The 14,863-nt window shown below is 44.2% G+C and overlaps 1 protein-coding gene across 5 annotated transcripts in view; it reads right to left on the bottom strand.

Annotated features, from left to right (window-relative positions):
- The window catches only part of RALY (RALY heterogeneous nuclear ribonucleoprotein), a 79,735-nt gene that overhangs the window by 39,422 nt on the left and 25,450 nt on the right, over positions 1-14,863 (bottom strand). For 3 of the 5 annotated variants that reach the window (XM_024743189.1, XM_024743192.1, XM_024743193.1), the window contains exon 2: positions 3,377-3,459. The exons of 1 other annotated variant lie outside the window; for it this stretch is intronic. The gene's annotated coding sequence lies outside the window, so the exon portion shown is untranslated. Of the gene's footprint in view, positions 1-3,324; positions 3,345-3,376; positions 3,460-14,863 lie in introns of those variants that run through there. One more of the 5 variants, XM_024743190.1, reaches the window with a different exon arrangement.

The raw sequence follows: 14,863 nt of genomic DNA, 5'->3' as shown, positions 1-14,863 counted from the left end.
GTCCTAGCCGGTACAGTCACGCAGAGCGATTTTGTGGACGTTAAGATTATGTCATTCCTCTACTCAAAACTCTCCAGTGGCTCCCTATTTCACTCAGAATAAAGCCCTGCATGATCTGAGTCCCTGTCTACCCTTGTGACTTCTTCTCCATAATCCACTCTCCCTATTGCTCACTTCATCTCTAGCTACACTGACCTCCTTTTGTTCCTAAGACACTAAGCGTGCTCTTGTTTTAGGGCTTCTGAACTTGCTGAACTCTATGCATGGAATGTTATTCCCCAAGATATACACATAGCTCATACTACTTCAGCTCGTGCATATTTCTAAACAGATTTTATTTTCTCACAGAGGCCTTCTTTCATCACACAGTCCCTCCCTATTCCCTTACCTTGCTTTATTTTTATTCCTATGTATTCATCTGTTTATCCTCCACTAGAATTTAGGATACAAGAGAGAAAACTATTTTCTTCACTGCTACATTTCAAACACTTGAAACTGTGCCTGGCACATGGTGGACACTCAATAAATACACACTGAATGAATGGACGTCTTTAAAAAGATATTCATGTATAGGAGAATGAATAAAGGCGGGGTTGGGAGGGTGGGAACCACTGTCCCAAGAGTCTGAGAAGGACCAAGGTTTTAGGTCATGGAGGAAGAACCAGTGTAGAACAGAAAAAACTTGGTTCTCTAAAGCCAGATTCTTCTAAGTTCTAAGCTTAGGTCTTCCAGTCACTGCCTGTGCCTGTGTATCCCTCTCTAAGTCTCTGGAACTTATAAAATGAGAATATCACCACCTACCTCCCAAGCTGTTATGAAAACAAAATCAATTTATGTATTCAATATAGCACCTGATAATATAGTAGATACTACAAATAATTAAACGTTCTGATACCTCTGTCCCTCAAGAAGAACCTAGAACTACCTTAAAAATTACCTAGCTCCACCTTATTGAAATGCATAGATGTCTATAGGGCTGTTGCCCCTAAAGTTTGACCTTCATACCCATTTTAACTTCTCTTTCTTATCATTCTTCTTTTACCCCTCCCTTACTGTTAGCTTTCAGCTCTCACCTCTAGCTGCTGCTAATATAGCAGCTCCTCCTCCCCTTTTTATACGCCGCTCTTAATCTTATGGAGGTTTAGAAACCAGATTGCTAAGCTTGTTACAACAAAACGTAAAAATAGGAATAAATTAGTGCTGTGCAAGGTCTTAAGGATGACAATGCTTTGCTACCTTCTTGTTTTTCAGTTGGACTCTGGAAAATTGAGGATGTTAGATAAATAAGATACTATATGGGTATCAGTATATTATACAATCTTTTACATAGAATCATTCATATTTTAAAATAGTCAATAGTGGAACTTTTTCACAGGGCAGTTGTCACGAAAACAATAAAAGCCAAGCTTGATGCCCAGGCCATGTAAAGACCAGAAGCTATAGAACATTAGATTAACCAAGACAGAAAGAGAGGACAGCAAGAGTCTGGAGATTCAGAATAGGAGGGTATGTTGGCCAGTGTGGATTCCAAGAGCATCAGGTTGGAGGACAGATCCCTCTGTGCACCCTCAGGCAGGCAGACGGAAGAACAGAATGCCCCTTGTTACAGAGTATGAAGAGAGTGACCTATGTCACTGGCCAAGAGCAAGAGAAATGGTGGGAAAACTGGAATGCCCACGGCCTCTGATAAGATATGAGACTGCAGTACAAGTGCCTTTTTCACTAGCAGTTGGAGGGTGGGGGTTGGGGGAAGGCAGGGAACCTAGGGCTAGAAGAGGAATAGCCCTCCTGTTCTAACATGCTGGGGATGGACTCTTGAAACCAACTATAATATCTGTACTGGCAGTGGCCTTGGAGCCAGTCTGTGTGAGTGCATTTAAACCTGCACTCTGCAGCCCACATGCTGCAAATCATGGCTGCCAATGCTGCCTGGCTTTGTCTCTGTGCCCTGGAAAGACTGAACTTGTGGAAAGACTGAACTTCCGGTAGGGCCTGCAGAAGGAGAGGAGGAGAAGGGCCTGGGAGAAAATTTACAGTGTACATTTCCAAGGCAAAACCTTCCCTTTTACCTTTGGGGAGTTGGGTGGCAATCAGGTCAGGGACTGAGATGCCAAGGATACTTATAACACTTTCTTCTCACCTCTCATTTCAGTCATGCTGGTTTACAGTTCACAAAGCTTTCCAACTTGCATCTCCCATTTGATTGTCTACAATATCCTGTATGGTTGGTGCACACAAAATAGACATATGGGTGCAGTGAGGCACTCCAATTTACAAATAGGGAAATGGAGATTATCCAAGCGCAAATACTGAACGAGAAGACAAAAAACCAGGTTTTCCAACTGCAACTCAGCTCTCCAGGTCCCCATCTGTGCTGGCCCAAGTGCTTATGGAATCCCACGTGTTATAGGTGTTTTCCTCTCCTTCCAGTCGTATTTAGCCTTGGCCTCCGCCTGCTTGAAGGCTCTTCCTTTCCCCCTCACTAAAAATGCCATTGCTCAGAAAGGACCCCCCCAACTCTTGCCTGCCCTGCTGGGCCCTTCAAATAACTAGACCTCCTTCCTGAATCCCTAAGGAGGTCTGTTTTCTTGAACTTTATAAGAAAAATCATGATTCCAGGGAGATTAGCATTCCAAGGAAAGCCTGCCAAGGCAGAGAGAACAATGGTATTCACAGTTAGACTGACCTGGGTTCTAATATCAGCTTTACGGATTCCCAGGTGTAAACCTGGGCAAGTTACTTCAGTTCCCTGAGTCTCAATTCCCTCATCTATAAGATGGGGTTTTGTCTAGTTTAAATGGGATCCATAACACTGTTGGTTCTTAATATGTTGATTTCCCTTCCTGTTTCACCATCTGCAGTCTTCCTTCTAAGATTCCCTGGACTTCCGTCTTCACACAGCCCCACTCTAATCACTCCGTCCTCACCTCCATTGATGATTACATTCTGCAGGACTGATAAAACCACAGGATTTTCTGAAGCTGACTCTGGGCTTGGTAGGTCACAATCAAGACTGAAATCAGGAAAAGTCTCTAAGGGCTATGAAGTCACGTTAAGAGAGGTTATGGGAGAAGGGGTTTAGTTGCCAGGTCCAGAATACCCCCCAGCAGAAAGCAGCTGGCAGAAGCCAGAAGGAATTGAGCATGCTTTGCTTTATTCATGGCAAATGATCCCACCCTGTCTCATGGCAGCTCCAGGAAAGCAAGTTCAATTCTCCTCCCAGTAGAAAAGGCTGCCTATGACAGTCTCTTAGGCATGGAGTAGAAGAGTAATTATCTGTAAGTTACCTGTACTAAGGGTAAAAATAAGCTCCAAACTTGTTACCTTGTATCTTGGCCCAAGTTTGCCCAGAGTTTGCCTAGGCACTCTCACTCACCAGTACCAAGGCTGAGCTCAGCCAGCAATTTCCTCTTTTGCGTTACAGGGTCAGCACCAACTGTCTCAGAGAAGAGGGCTCACCTATAACAGAGAGAAATCAGTCAGGGTCTTGCTCAGAACAGGCATGAACTTAGGTCAATGAAGGCATGCAAAGTTCCTGCCCTTACATGTCTTGCATCCTAGCAAAAGATAGGGTAATAAGTAAATACATAGTTTCAGGTTGTGCTATAAAGAAAAATAAGCAGAGTCCGGAAAGAATGACAAGGAGTGAGAATGAGGTCTATTTTAGATAAATCCGTCAAGGAAGACTTCTCCAAGAAGCAATTGCTAGACAGAGACCTGAATAAAGTAAGGGGGTTAAGACCTGCAAAGATCAGAGGGAAGAGTGTTTCAGAGAAGGGAAATAAGTGCAAAAGCCCTGAGGCAACAATAGGCAAGAGTAAGCTTGTTATGCTAAAGAACAAGAAAGTCAACATAGAATACAGTGATGGGAAGAATGAGGTTCCTCCAGGCTTCAGTAACCTGGAACCCAGCTGGGACAAACTTTCAAGCACTCTGAGATTGATTTCAGGTTTCTCTGCTCACCTCCTCCTCTGCTGGGTAAGGGACAGAGAAACTCCTATATATTTCTTGGAATGTGGAGTAAAGAGAAAACAGAGAAACTCCTATGTATTACTTGGAATGTGGGGTAGAAATGACTGGGGTAAGGAGAATAGAAGCACATGCCAGGCACCGTTGTAAACCCTTTATTTGTATTAACTCATTTAATCTTTACAAACTCTTGTAAGGTTGGTGTGTTATTACATTTCCCCATTTTACTAATGGGGAAACAGACAGAGAAGTTAAGTAAATTTGCCCCAAGTCACACAGCTAATAGATGGTAGACCTGGGACTTTAACCCTGGAAGTCCAACCTCCAGGGCTTGCCTTCTTAACCACACACTATACCATTTCTCAAAAACAGAAGAAAAAACACAGGAAACGCATTCTCTAGTCCTAGCTGACATGGCTCACAGCCCCCATTTATACCCAAGTCTGAGATCCTCTCCATTTACTTGCAGTCCAAGTTTTTTACTGAATACCAGTTGAATGACTCCCAAGTCCTTCAGCCAGGTGGTTCCAGAGGATACTGTAATCACAAAGCTATGATGATAACCACGACGACAACAATAGCCATTTAATAGCCACTAACATTTAATGCACACTTTGAAATAGACTAGGTACTGGGCTAAGCACCTTACATGTACTATTTTATTTCAGAGAAGGAATGACAGTTGCTCTAAGACCTGGGTAGAGGGATCTGCGGGGGGCTCCACCCCTGAACAAAGCAGCAAACACAAGGAACTAAAGGATCCCTGTAGGGCAGGGTCAAAGCACAAAGGCAGATGTACTAATGGGTGGGTGGTAAAGGAAAGGACTGTCAGCACCTCCAATTAACATGTCAACAAGCTGAACTCATCTTCTATTTCCCAGCCCCCATGTTTCACCAACAATTCTCCGATGTACATTTTTTTTTAACATCTTTATTGGAGTATAATTGCTTTACAATGGTGTGTTAGTTTCTGCTGTATAACAAAGTGAATCAGCTATATGTATACATATATCCCCATATCCCCTCCCTCTTGCGTCTCCCTCCCACCCTCCCCATCTCACCCCTCTAGGGCATCACAAAGCACTGAGCTGATCTCCCTGTGCTATGCGGCTGCTTCCCACTAGCTATTTACATTTGGTAGTGTATATATGTCAATGCTACTCTCTCACCAAGTACATATTTAGACTTCAAAATGTTCACTCATGCTCTCCAACCCCTTCTTCCCTCATTCCCACAATTGCCAAGTCCTTGTAGGGTTTTTTTTTGTTTTTGTTTTCAGTCTCTAACAGCTCTACATCCAAATCATCTTCTTTATTCCCTACTGTGTCAACTTCCTCTTGGTTCAGGATCTCATTATCTCCTGCCTGCACTGCTGGAATAATTCTTAGAATTTATTGACATTACAAGGACAGGCTGTTACAGCAGCCTCTTCCCTGGTCTCTCTTTCACTAGTCTCCCCCGATCCTTCCTGTTCCAATCTATTGAGCCCACACTGCCAGACTAATGTTCCTAATGCCACTCCCCTGCTCAAAAAAATGTCATGGCTCCCAATCACCTCAGCCTTGCTCTCTAGACTCTCATACCATGGGTCTGGTCATCATCTACCTTACCTCTACTGTGGGCTTTCCAGCTCCCATACTTTTATCCATGTTGTTGCCTCACCTGGAACGCCTGTCTTCATTTGTACATATTCAAATCCTTCTTAATCTTCAAGGCCTAGCAATTCAGTGAAGTTATCCTGAACCCTTTCTTACCTCTCTGTCATGTTCTTGAAGCATCTCTGGCTGTGACTACTACCTGGCTCTGGCCTCACCATCCACTAAGGCTTCAGAACACTTTCCCTGTTGTTCTTCCTTGTAAAGATTCCTACTGCTTCCAGACAAGGAAAACCTAGTCAGTTAAGGTTTCTGTTCGAATTCCTACTACATACATATGTTTATTTATTTATTTATTCATTCATTTATTTATGGCTGCATTGGGTCTTTGCTGCTGCGTGGGGTTCATTCATTCATTCATGTATTTATTTATGGTTGCGTTGGGTCTTTGCTGCTACACGGGGGCTTTCTCTATTTGCAGCGAGCGGGGGCTGCTCTTCGTTGTGGAGCAGATGCTCTAGGCGCATGGGCTTCAGTAGTTGTGGCGTGAGGGCTCAGTAGTTGTGGCTCACAGGCTCTAGAGCGTAGGTTCACTAGTTGTGGCGCACCGGCTTAGTTGCTCCGCAACATGTGGGATCTTCCTGGACCAGGGCTCAAACCCGTGTCCCATGCACTGGCAGGCGGATTCTTAACCACTGTGCCACCAGGGTACCAGGGTAGTCCCCTACTACTCTTATCTTACTCTAAATCTATCTCCTAGCAAGAGACCTGAGTTTTAATCTGAGCCTCAGATTCCTTAACTACAAAATGGGGATACAATTCCCATCCAGCCTACGATATAGGGATTTTGTAAGAATCAATGTGACAACAGGAGAGGAAAGGGGAAGGGTTGAGATGGGAGACCCAGCCAAATCTTTAACAGCTCTTTTTGTCAGCTGCAAAACCCCAAGTCTTCTACCCAATTAATCGAAAACAATTCCTGGGCCTTCTTAGCCATGGTCACAACTCTGGGTTAGGGGTTATAGAGGATCCAGGGATGAATGAGAACAAATCTTATCCTTAGGCTCCTGGCAAGAACTGCGGAGTAAAGTCCTAGTAGGACTGTGTCAGCTTCCTACAAAGGATGACTAAGAATATTAGGCAGACTATGGAAAACAGTATGGAGATTCCTTTAAAAACTAAAAACAGAGTTACCATATGATCCAGCAATCCCACTCCTGGGCATATTATCTGGAGAAAACTCTATTCGTAAACATACATGCACCCCAATGTTCACAACAGCACTATTTACAATACCCAAGACATGGTAGTAACCTAAATGTCCACCAACAGATGAATGGATAAAGATGTGGTGTGTACATACATACATACATACACACACACTCACACACACACACACACAAAAAAACATTACTCAGCCCTAAAAAAGAATGAAACAGGGCTTCCCTGGTGGTGCAGTGGTTGGGAGTCCACCTGCCAATGCAGGGGACACAGGTTCAAGCCCTGGTCCAGGAAGATCCCACATGCCACAGAGCAACTAAGCCCGTGTGCCACAACTACTTAGCCTGCGCTCTAGAGCCCACGAGCCACAACTACTGAGCCAGCATGCCACAACTGCTGAAGCCCCGCAATGAGAAGCCTGTGCACCGCAAGGAAGAGTGGCCCCCACTCACCGCAACTAGAGAAAGCCTACGCCCAGCAAAGGAAACCCAACGTAGCCAATAAATAAATAAAAGAATGAAACAATACCATTTGCACCAACATGGATGGACCTGGAAACTATCATACTAAATGAAATAAGTCAGAAAGAGAAAGACAAATACCATATGATATCACTTATATGTGGAACCTAAAATATGATACAAATGAATATTTACAAAATAGAAACAGACTCAGAGACACAGAAAACAACTTATGGTTACCAAAGAGGGAGGGAGGTGGGAGAGGGATAAATTAGGAGTTTGGGATTAGCAGATACAAACTACATATAAAATAAACAACAAGGACGTACTATATAGCACAGGGACCTATATTCAATATCCTGTAATAAACCATACTGGAAAAGAATAGGAAAAAGAATGCGCGTGCGCACGCACACACACACACACACACATACATAACTGAATCACTTTGTTGTACACCGGAAACTAACACAACATTGTAAATCAACTATACTTCAATTTTTTTAAAAATTTGAAAAAAAAGAACATTAGGCAGGACCTAACAGTTTCAAAAGTGCTATGTATTATAAAAGTGGAAAAAGAAACCAGTCTGGGGCTTCCCTGGTGGCGCAGTGGTTAAGAATCCACCTGCCAATGCAGGAGACACGGGTTTGAGCCCTGGTCCGGGAAGATATCACATGCCGTGGAGCAATTAAGCCCGTGTGCCACAACTACTGAGCCTGCGCTCTACAGCTCATGAGCCACAACTACTGAGCCCGTGTGCCACAACTACTGAAGCCCGCGTGCCTAGAGCCCGTGCTCCACAACAAGAGAAGCCACCACAATGAGAAGCCTACGCACCGCAACAAAGAGTAGCCCCCACTCGCGGCAACTAGAGAAAGCCCGTGCGCAGCAACAAAGACCCAATGCAGCCAAAAATAAATTAATTTAAAAAAAGAAAGAAAGAAAGAAAGAAATCAGGGCTTCCCTGGTGGTGCAGTGGTTGAGAGTCCGCCTGCCGATGCAGGGGACACGGGTTCGTGCCCCGGTCCGGGAAGATCCCACATGCCGCGGGGCGGCTGGGCCCATAAGCCATGGCCGCTGAGCCTGTGCGTCCGGAGCCTGTGCTCCGCAATGGGAGAGGCCACAATAGTGAGAGGCCCGCGTATTGCAAAAAAAAAAAGAAAAGAAAGAAATCAGTCTGACTAGAAGTGGCCTCAGAAGCTTCATTAGAGCAAGGGCTTAGGTCAGGCCTTGATGCAGGGTGACAGGAAGATGTGGGCTACTATGCACCAGGCACTGGGCTAGGTGTTATGCTGGTAACTCTTGTAATACCCTGTGAAGCAAGTGATGGCATGCCCATTTTATAGCCAAGGTAACTGAAGATGGGGAGGAGGCTAAGTGTGTCATTCAAGGTCAAACAGCTGGTAAGTAGCAGAGCTAAGATTTGAACCTAGGTCTGCTTTACTCCAAAGCCTAATGTGCTTGCTTACTTACTTCATGGTCTGCCTTACTCATTATGTAGCAGCATGAAAAGGGACCAGATAAACTCTGAAGTTCTTTCTACCTCAAAAATCCAATGACTTGAATGGGGGTTGGGGAGAGAAGAGAGGAGCGAAGAGGAGGTTTACTGCTGCTATGTCTTTCCCATAAGACTGTGATCTTACGGCAGGTTTAGGGTCTTTTTAACTAAAATGCCCAAGTATCTGACACAGCCTGGCACGTAGGAGACATTAAGTATTTAGGGAACCTGTGAGTGAATAAAACACCAGCCCTATCAACCTTTGTTCTAAGGTCTAGAAGTAAGGTCCAAGATCTCAAGCTCCATGTTCTGACTCTCAGCCCCAATATCTATATCAACTACCTACCTACTAGTCTCTCAGCTGAAGGTACCCTTTTCCCATTCTTGTTTTCAGGAGTTAGGGAAGAGATGAGAAGAGAAAAGGATAAGAAAGGAAGTTAGGTGGTTAACAGATAAAAGAGAGGTAGAAGAAAAGGGTGAAAGGAGAGAAGGTAAGGAAGGAAACAAAAAGGAAGGGGGTGCCATGGCAGGATTAAAATGTCTGACACCTAGACTTTGAGAAAAGTTTATTTTTCCTTCTGATTCCAGAAACAAAATTGTTTTTGTTTTTTTTTAAGAGCAGTAGTAGGAATTCCTCTTTATATATTTTAAATGGAAGGAAATTGCTTGTCCAAATCCCAGACTAAATCTGTCAGCAGGAGGTAAAGTGAAATTCCTCAGGGTTCCCATCCTCAGTTCTCACCACCTTCCTGCCCCAGCCTAACCCTTGCTCACCTGGTTTAGGCTGAGGCCTGCAGAGATCAGAAGACATGAAGGTTCTTCCTCTATTCCTCTGCTCCTTCTACAAAGGTTGCTCCAGGCTAATAAGCCCTGATATACATATTATATACAGGTATCTCTCTTTCTTACTAAATCAACAGAGAGAACCCTGGGCTAAGAGAAAACCTAAAGGCTAGTTCCGGTTCTACCTATAATGCACTGTGTGACCTTGTCAAGTCATTTCACCTTCCTGGACCTTTTTTCCATATCTGTAAAATGAGGGTGATAGTATCTACTATTCTGGAGGATTTTTTGACGGATCAAACAAGATTGTCAAGAAACAGTTTAACTGTTTAAATCTATTTAGTTTGATATAAAGGTAAAGAAGGAATGAGGGGATGGTCTCTTTAAAAAATGAAATAAAATAAAAAGAGGGCTGTACCACCTTTCACTTGAAGAGATCTGCTCTGAGTGAAAAGACTTAGGAAGAGCTGTGGCAGAGACGGTCACTGTCTGCACCTCCATCAAAAGACAGTAAAGCACCAACTGAGACTGAAAAAGCTCAAGAGCTACATGTATGCAAATACCAACAGTTCCAAGTACAAAGAAGGTAAGAACGAGTAGAAGTCACATATTACTCAGGGAAAGTAACAAAAAGTAGTAATGACCAATTTAGTGGTGAAGAGCTCAGGCTCTAGAATCACACACCTGGGTTTGAATCCCAGCTCTGTGTCTTGCTAGCTTTGTGACCTTAGGCAACGTATTTACCTTCTGTGCCTCAGTTTCCTACATTTGTTTTAAAAGGTTCCTGCTTCATAAATGTGTTATTGGGAGAAATAAATTAAATAGCATGGGAAAGCCCTTACCTCAGGGCCTGGCATAAGTGACTTAATGATAGATATTATTTTTCCATTTAAATACCACAAAGGATGAATCAAGCAATAAAAAAGGCCTAGGAGAGGGCTTCCCTGGTGGCGCAGCGGTTGGGAGTCCGCCTGCCGATGCAGGGGACATGGGTTCGTGCCCCGGTCCGGGAAGATCCCACATGCCGCGGAGCAGCTGGGCCTGTGAGCCATGGTCGCTGAGCCTGCGCGTGTGGAGCCTGTGCTCCGCAACGGGAGAGGCCACAATAGTGAGAAGCCCGCGTACCGCAAAAAAAGAAAAAAAAAAGGCCTAGGAGAAAAGAAAGAAATGTACATTTGCTATTATCTTATTATGTACCATTAAGATCCAAAGCCTTAATTATTCTCATTTATTCCTAATAACCTCTTGAAATCCATAGAATTATCCCCATCTTACAGGAGGAAATTGAGCCTCAGAGAAGTAATTTGTCTAAAACCACACAGCTGGGAAAAAGAACTTATTTCAATAGGTCTGACTGCAAAACTGTGTTCTTTCTACTACATATATACCTTGCACTTTCTCATGCTCAAAAATAAGGCGTCCCCCACATACCAAAATAGGCTGCAATAATGAAGTGTCAGGGAATGGACCAACTTCTCCCATTTTGTACTCAATGAAGCAACTTTTGGTTTTGTATGCCTGGGGAAAAGATGGGCAGGGGTGAAATGCAAGTGCACCATCAAGTTCCAGAGTTGCAGACTGGACTTACTAGGCCTTCCCAAGGGGCTCTCACATTTGTCCCAGTAAAAGAGGAGACAGGGCCTTTTGCCAAACTGAATACCACACCCTAAATGACAAGATGTTCTACTGTTGTAACAAACAGGCAAAAAGTCATGAGAGGTGCCAGGGCAGAACTCAAATACCTGATCAAAACACCTTATACTGGGAGGGAATACAATGCTACGTATGAACACTTTTGCAAGAGTCAGCATGTACTGTGTCCTGAGTGTGCACATTGTCCCTATTTCTGGGAAGCACTTTACTATGGCCCAGATGACTGGAAGTTCACTTTTAAGACAAGCACTCCTTCCCTTGGGCCAGACTATTATTTTGGCGCATTCCATTAAAAAATAATAATAATTAAAAAAAAAAAAAAAGGGAACAGGTTCTTACAGGAGTATATGGAAACCAGGAATCTAGGGCTGGTAAGTAGGGGAAAGAAGCCAGAAAGTAAATTAAGAAAAATCTGAGAGAAGAACTGGGGCCTGGATATCAAAAGCTTTGGGTAGGGTGGGGAACCAAGCAAAAGACCTAAGACAAGAGAAAGGGAGTGCTTCAGGGGGCTAAGAAGATATTTTGATAGAAGAAATTATTTCCTACATTTGTAAAACAAATATTTTTAAAAAATAGTACGCCCCAGGGACTTCCCTGGGGGCACAACAGTTAAGAATCCCCCTGCCAATGCAGGGGACATGGGTTCGAGACCTAGTTCAGGAAGATCCCGCATGCCACGGAGCAACTAAGCCCATGCACCACAACTACTGAGCCTGTGCTCTAGAGCCTGCGAGCCACAACTACTGAGCCCATGTGCCACAACTACTAAAGCCCGCACACCTAGAGCCTGTGCTCCACAACAAGAGAAGACACTGCATGAGAAGCCTGCGCACCACAAAGAAGTGTAGCCCCCACTTGTTGCAACTAGAGAAAGCCCACGCACAGCAACAAAGACCCAATGCAGCCAAAAATAAATAAAAATAAATTAATTTAAAAAAAAATAGTACGTCCCTATAAAACCTCTGGTGTTTAGAGTAGAGCAATCTCCAGGGCACACAGGAAGACTGACTGAAAGAGGTGTTTCTTTTTCTTTTTATTGTTTTTTTGGCTGTGTTGCATCTTACTTGTGGCACGCGGGATCTTTCATTGCAGTGCGCGGGCTCCAGAGCACGCAGGCTCTCTAGTTGAGGTACATGAGCTCAGTAGTTGCGGCACGCAGGCTTAGTTGCCCCATGGCATGTGGGATCTCAGTTCCCTGTCCAGGGACTGAACCCGTGTCCCCTGCATTGTAAGGCAGATTCTTTACCACTGGACCACCAGGGTAGTCCCTGAAAGAGGTGTTTCTAAAGTGATATCTTCCTCAGGAGAGGGGAAGGAAAATAGAAGCTAGGTTCTCTAGGCCTCCGGGGTGACAACTGAGGCAGGAGTGAGCAGCCACAGGACATACTCTTAGCATAACAGCTCCAGGTTCAATCAGGCAGGGCTCACCTGCAGGCAGTCTCAGACCCGTTTCTGCTACAGTCAGCACTTGAAGATGCACAACTGCTCATAGACAGTAGGGAGTATAAGACTGGCCATAGAGCAAATAGTCCTTGTCCCAGGAGTCATGCTTGCCAATCTGTTTCAGTTCTGTCCAGCTTGCCCCCTAACCTCTTGGCCTCGAAACTCTGCTTCAATCTTCGTGAGGCCTGCTTTTCCCAGCCTGGATCAAACACCATGGTCCTGCAGTTCTAGACTCCTTCCAGTCACAAGAATACCTGACCTTGACTCTTATGAGTGGCTCTATTGTGTGTTGCCTATGCCCTGGCATAATAAACCAACTGGCTGTGTTGCCATGGGGGTTAAAAAAATTACCTCACAACATAATAAAAATGCAGCCAAGTCACAAAATGACTCAGTAAAACCCACTTCTACTCCCCAACAAAGACAGGTGTCAGGATGCCCAGCATATCACAAAAAGAGGCCCTGGAGTGCAGCTGCCTTCTTAATGACAGGTGACATTAGCGCTCCTGAGCCCAATCCATGTCCATGTATGAGAACACTATACATGCCATAAATAGATGAAACTCAATCCAGGCAGTCTCTAGGCTGCCTGGAAGAATGTCCAGAGAATACAACAGACCTGCAAGACAACCATTCTTGCCTCTGCCTTTTCTGGGCAGCTAACAGCATTTCTCCTTCCTCAGCTGAAGCTGCCTCCAGTTTCCCCCTTCTCCTTCCCTGAAAGACCAACCCCGAAGGAATCCTCAAGGGAGGCACAAGTAATTACTGTTTTCTTTTCTCCATGCTAATGAGACAGTTGGAAGGTTCCCCTTCCCCCTCTTGAGCTGGAAGCGAGAATCTAAGGCTTTATAATCTGTAACCAACACACCAAAGCTGGGGTCAGACAGTGCTCTGCAACTGAACTGTACAGAAGATGGCTTTTTGTCCCTGATGAGACCAGAGCTGGAAGAGGCCCCACCATTTTACAGAAGGAGTGGTAAGACCAGAGTGAGAGGATCTGTCCAAAGTCACAGAAGGAAGGCAGTGGCAGGGCCAGAATCAGTCTCCTTACTCCCAATCAGGGCACTGCCCACATCATCCCATCCCACATTCTGTACTAGACTTCCTCTAGTACAGAATAAATTTGGAGGTGTCCTCAGTGTACCTGGAAACTGGAACTACAAATTTCAAGTTTACATACCAGTTTTTGAATAGGTATTTAAAAAGCAATGACAATGCTCTGCAGAAGTGGACTCAGTCCCAGAACTGGGGTTCTGGGGCAGAAAGCCAGGATCTGAGAGACAATGCCAATTTTACCCCAAAATTTAAATCACAAGTAGATGGTCAGGCAAAAAAACAACCTGTTAATTTTAGTTGGGATTCAGCCTGGTTACATGAAGACTGTAGATACCAAGGGTGGCGCCAGAACTAGCCTTAAGAATGAATTTCAGGTCTGGCATATAAAAGACCACTTTAGTATAGAACACTAGGACCTCATATTTCACAGATGAAGAAATCAAATCTAGCACTATTTTTTTTTTTCATACATGTGTTGTTTAGAAGGCACCCAGTCTCAGGTGTTTTTGTTCTAGCAGCCCAAACGGACTAAGACACATGGCTTTATCCTAAATGTCAGAGGACTGTCTGCTAAGGAGACTGACCAGTGATTACCTTACTTAATTTTCTGGCCAACTGTCCATGTCATTGCTTCTTATCTCAGGGTAATCACAGAGTTTTGTCCAGAAAACTAATTTTGGGGGGAACTTCTCTCTTTCGCTTGGTGGGGAGTATTTGTCCTCATTTTTATTGGGGTTACCCCATTTATCTGTTTTTATCTCATCTTTCAGGAATTCCTCATTGTTTCATCTATTGGGAGTATTTCTCCTAGTCTTCCAACTATGTCACAGATCTCTAGCAGACGATCACTCATGCCAAAAACCGAATCTAGAAACTGGATTAAGACAATTTCGTAGTTTAAATAACAACACCAAAAGGGAGACATGTCTTTAAAAAGAATTTAACAACCGACAGATATTTGCAAAATCTCAGTTCAGTACTTTATACAATGGTTATCCTTCAAAACATACAAACTGGGATCTGCCATAACTTGTGCTGTGATATCCCCAAGTGACATCTCCCCTTGTTGCAGGAAAGACAGTGGGGCACGAGAGGATGCTCTCGTCCCAGGTCTTAGGCGAGTCCCTGGGATGGCCGCTGAGTGTGGGTTCTTGAACAGGAAAGAATTCAAGAGCGAGCCA

Source organism: Neophocaena asiaeorientalis, unplaced genomic scaffold, assembly GCF_003031525.2.
Source record: "Neophocaena asiaeorientalis asiaeorientalis breed wild unplaced genomic scaffold, Neophocaena_asiaeorientalis_V1.1 scaffold82, whole genome shotgun sequence".
Classification (NCBI taxonomy): Eukaryota; Metazoa; Chordata; class Mammalia; order Artiodactyla; family Phocoenidae; genus Neophocaena; species Neophocaena asiaeorientalis.
This window is presented reverse-complemented; position numbering and strand designations above follow the sequence as displayed.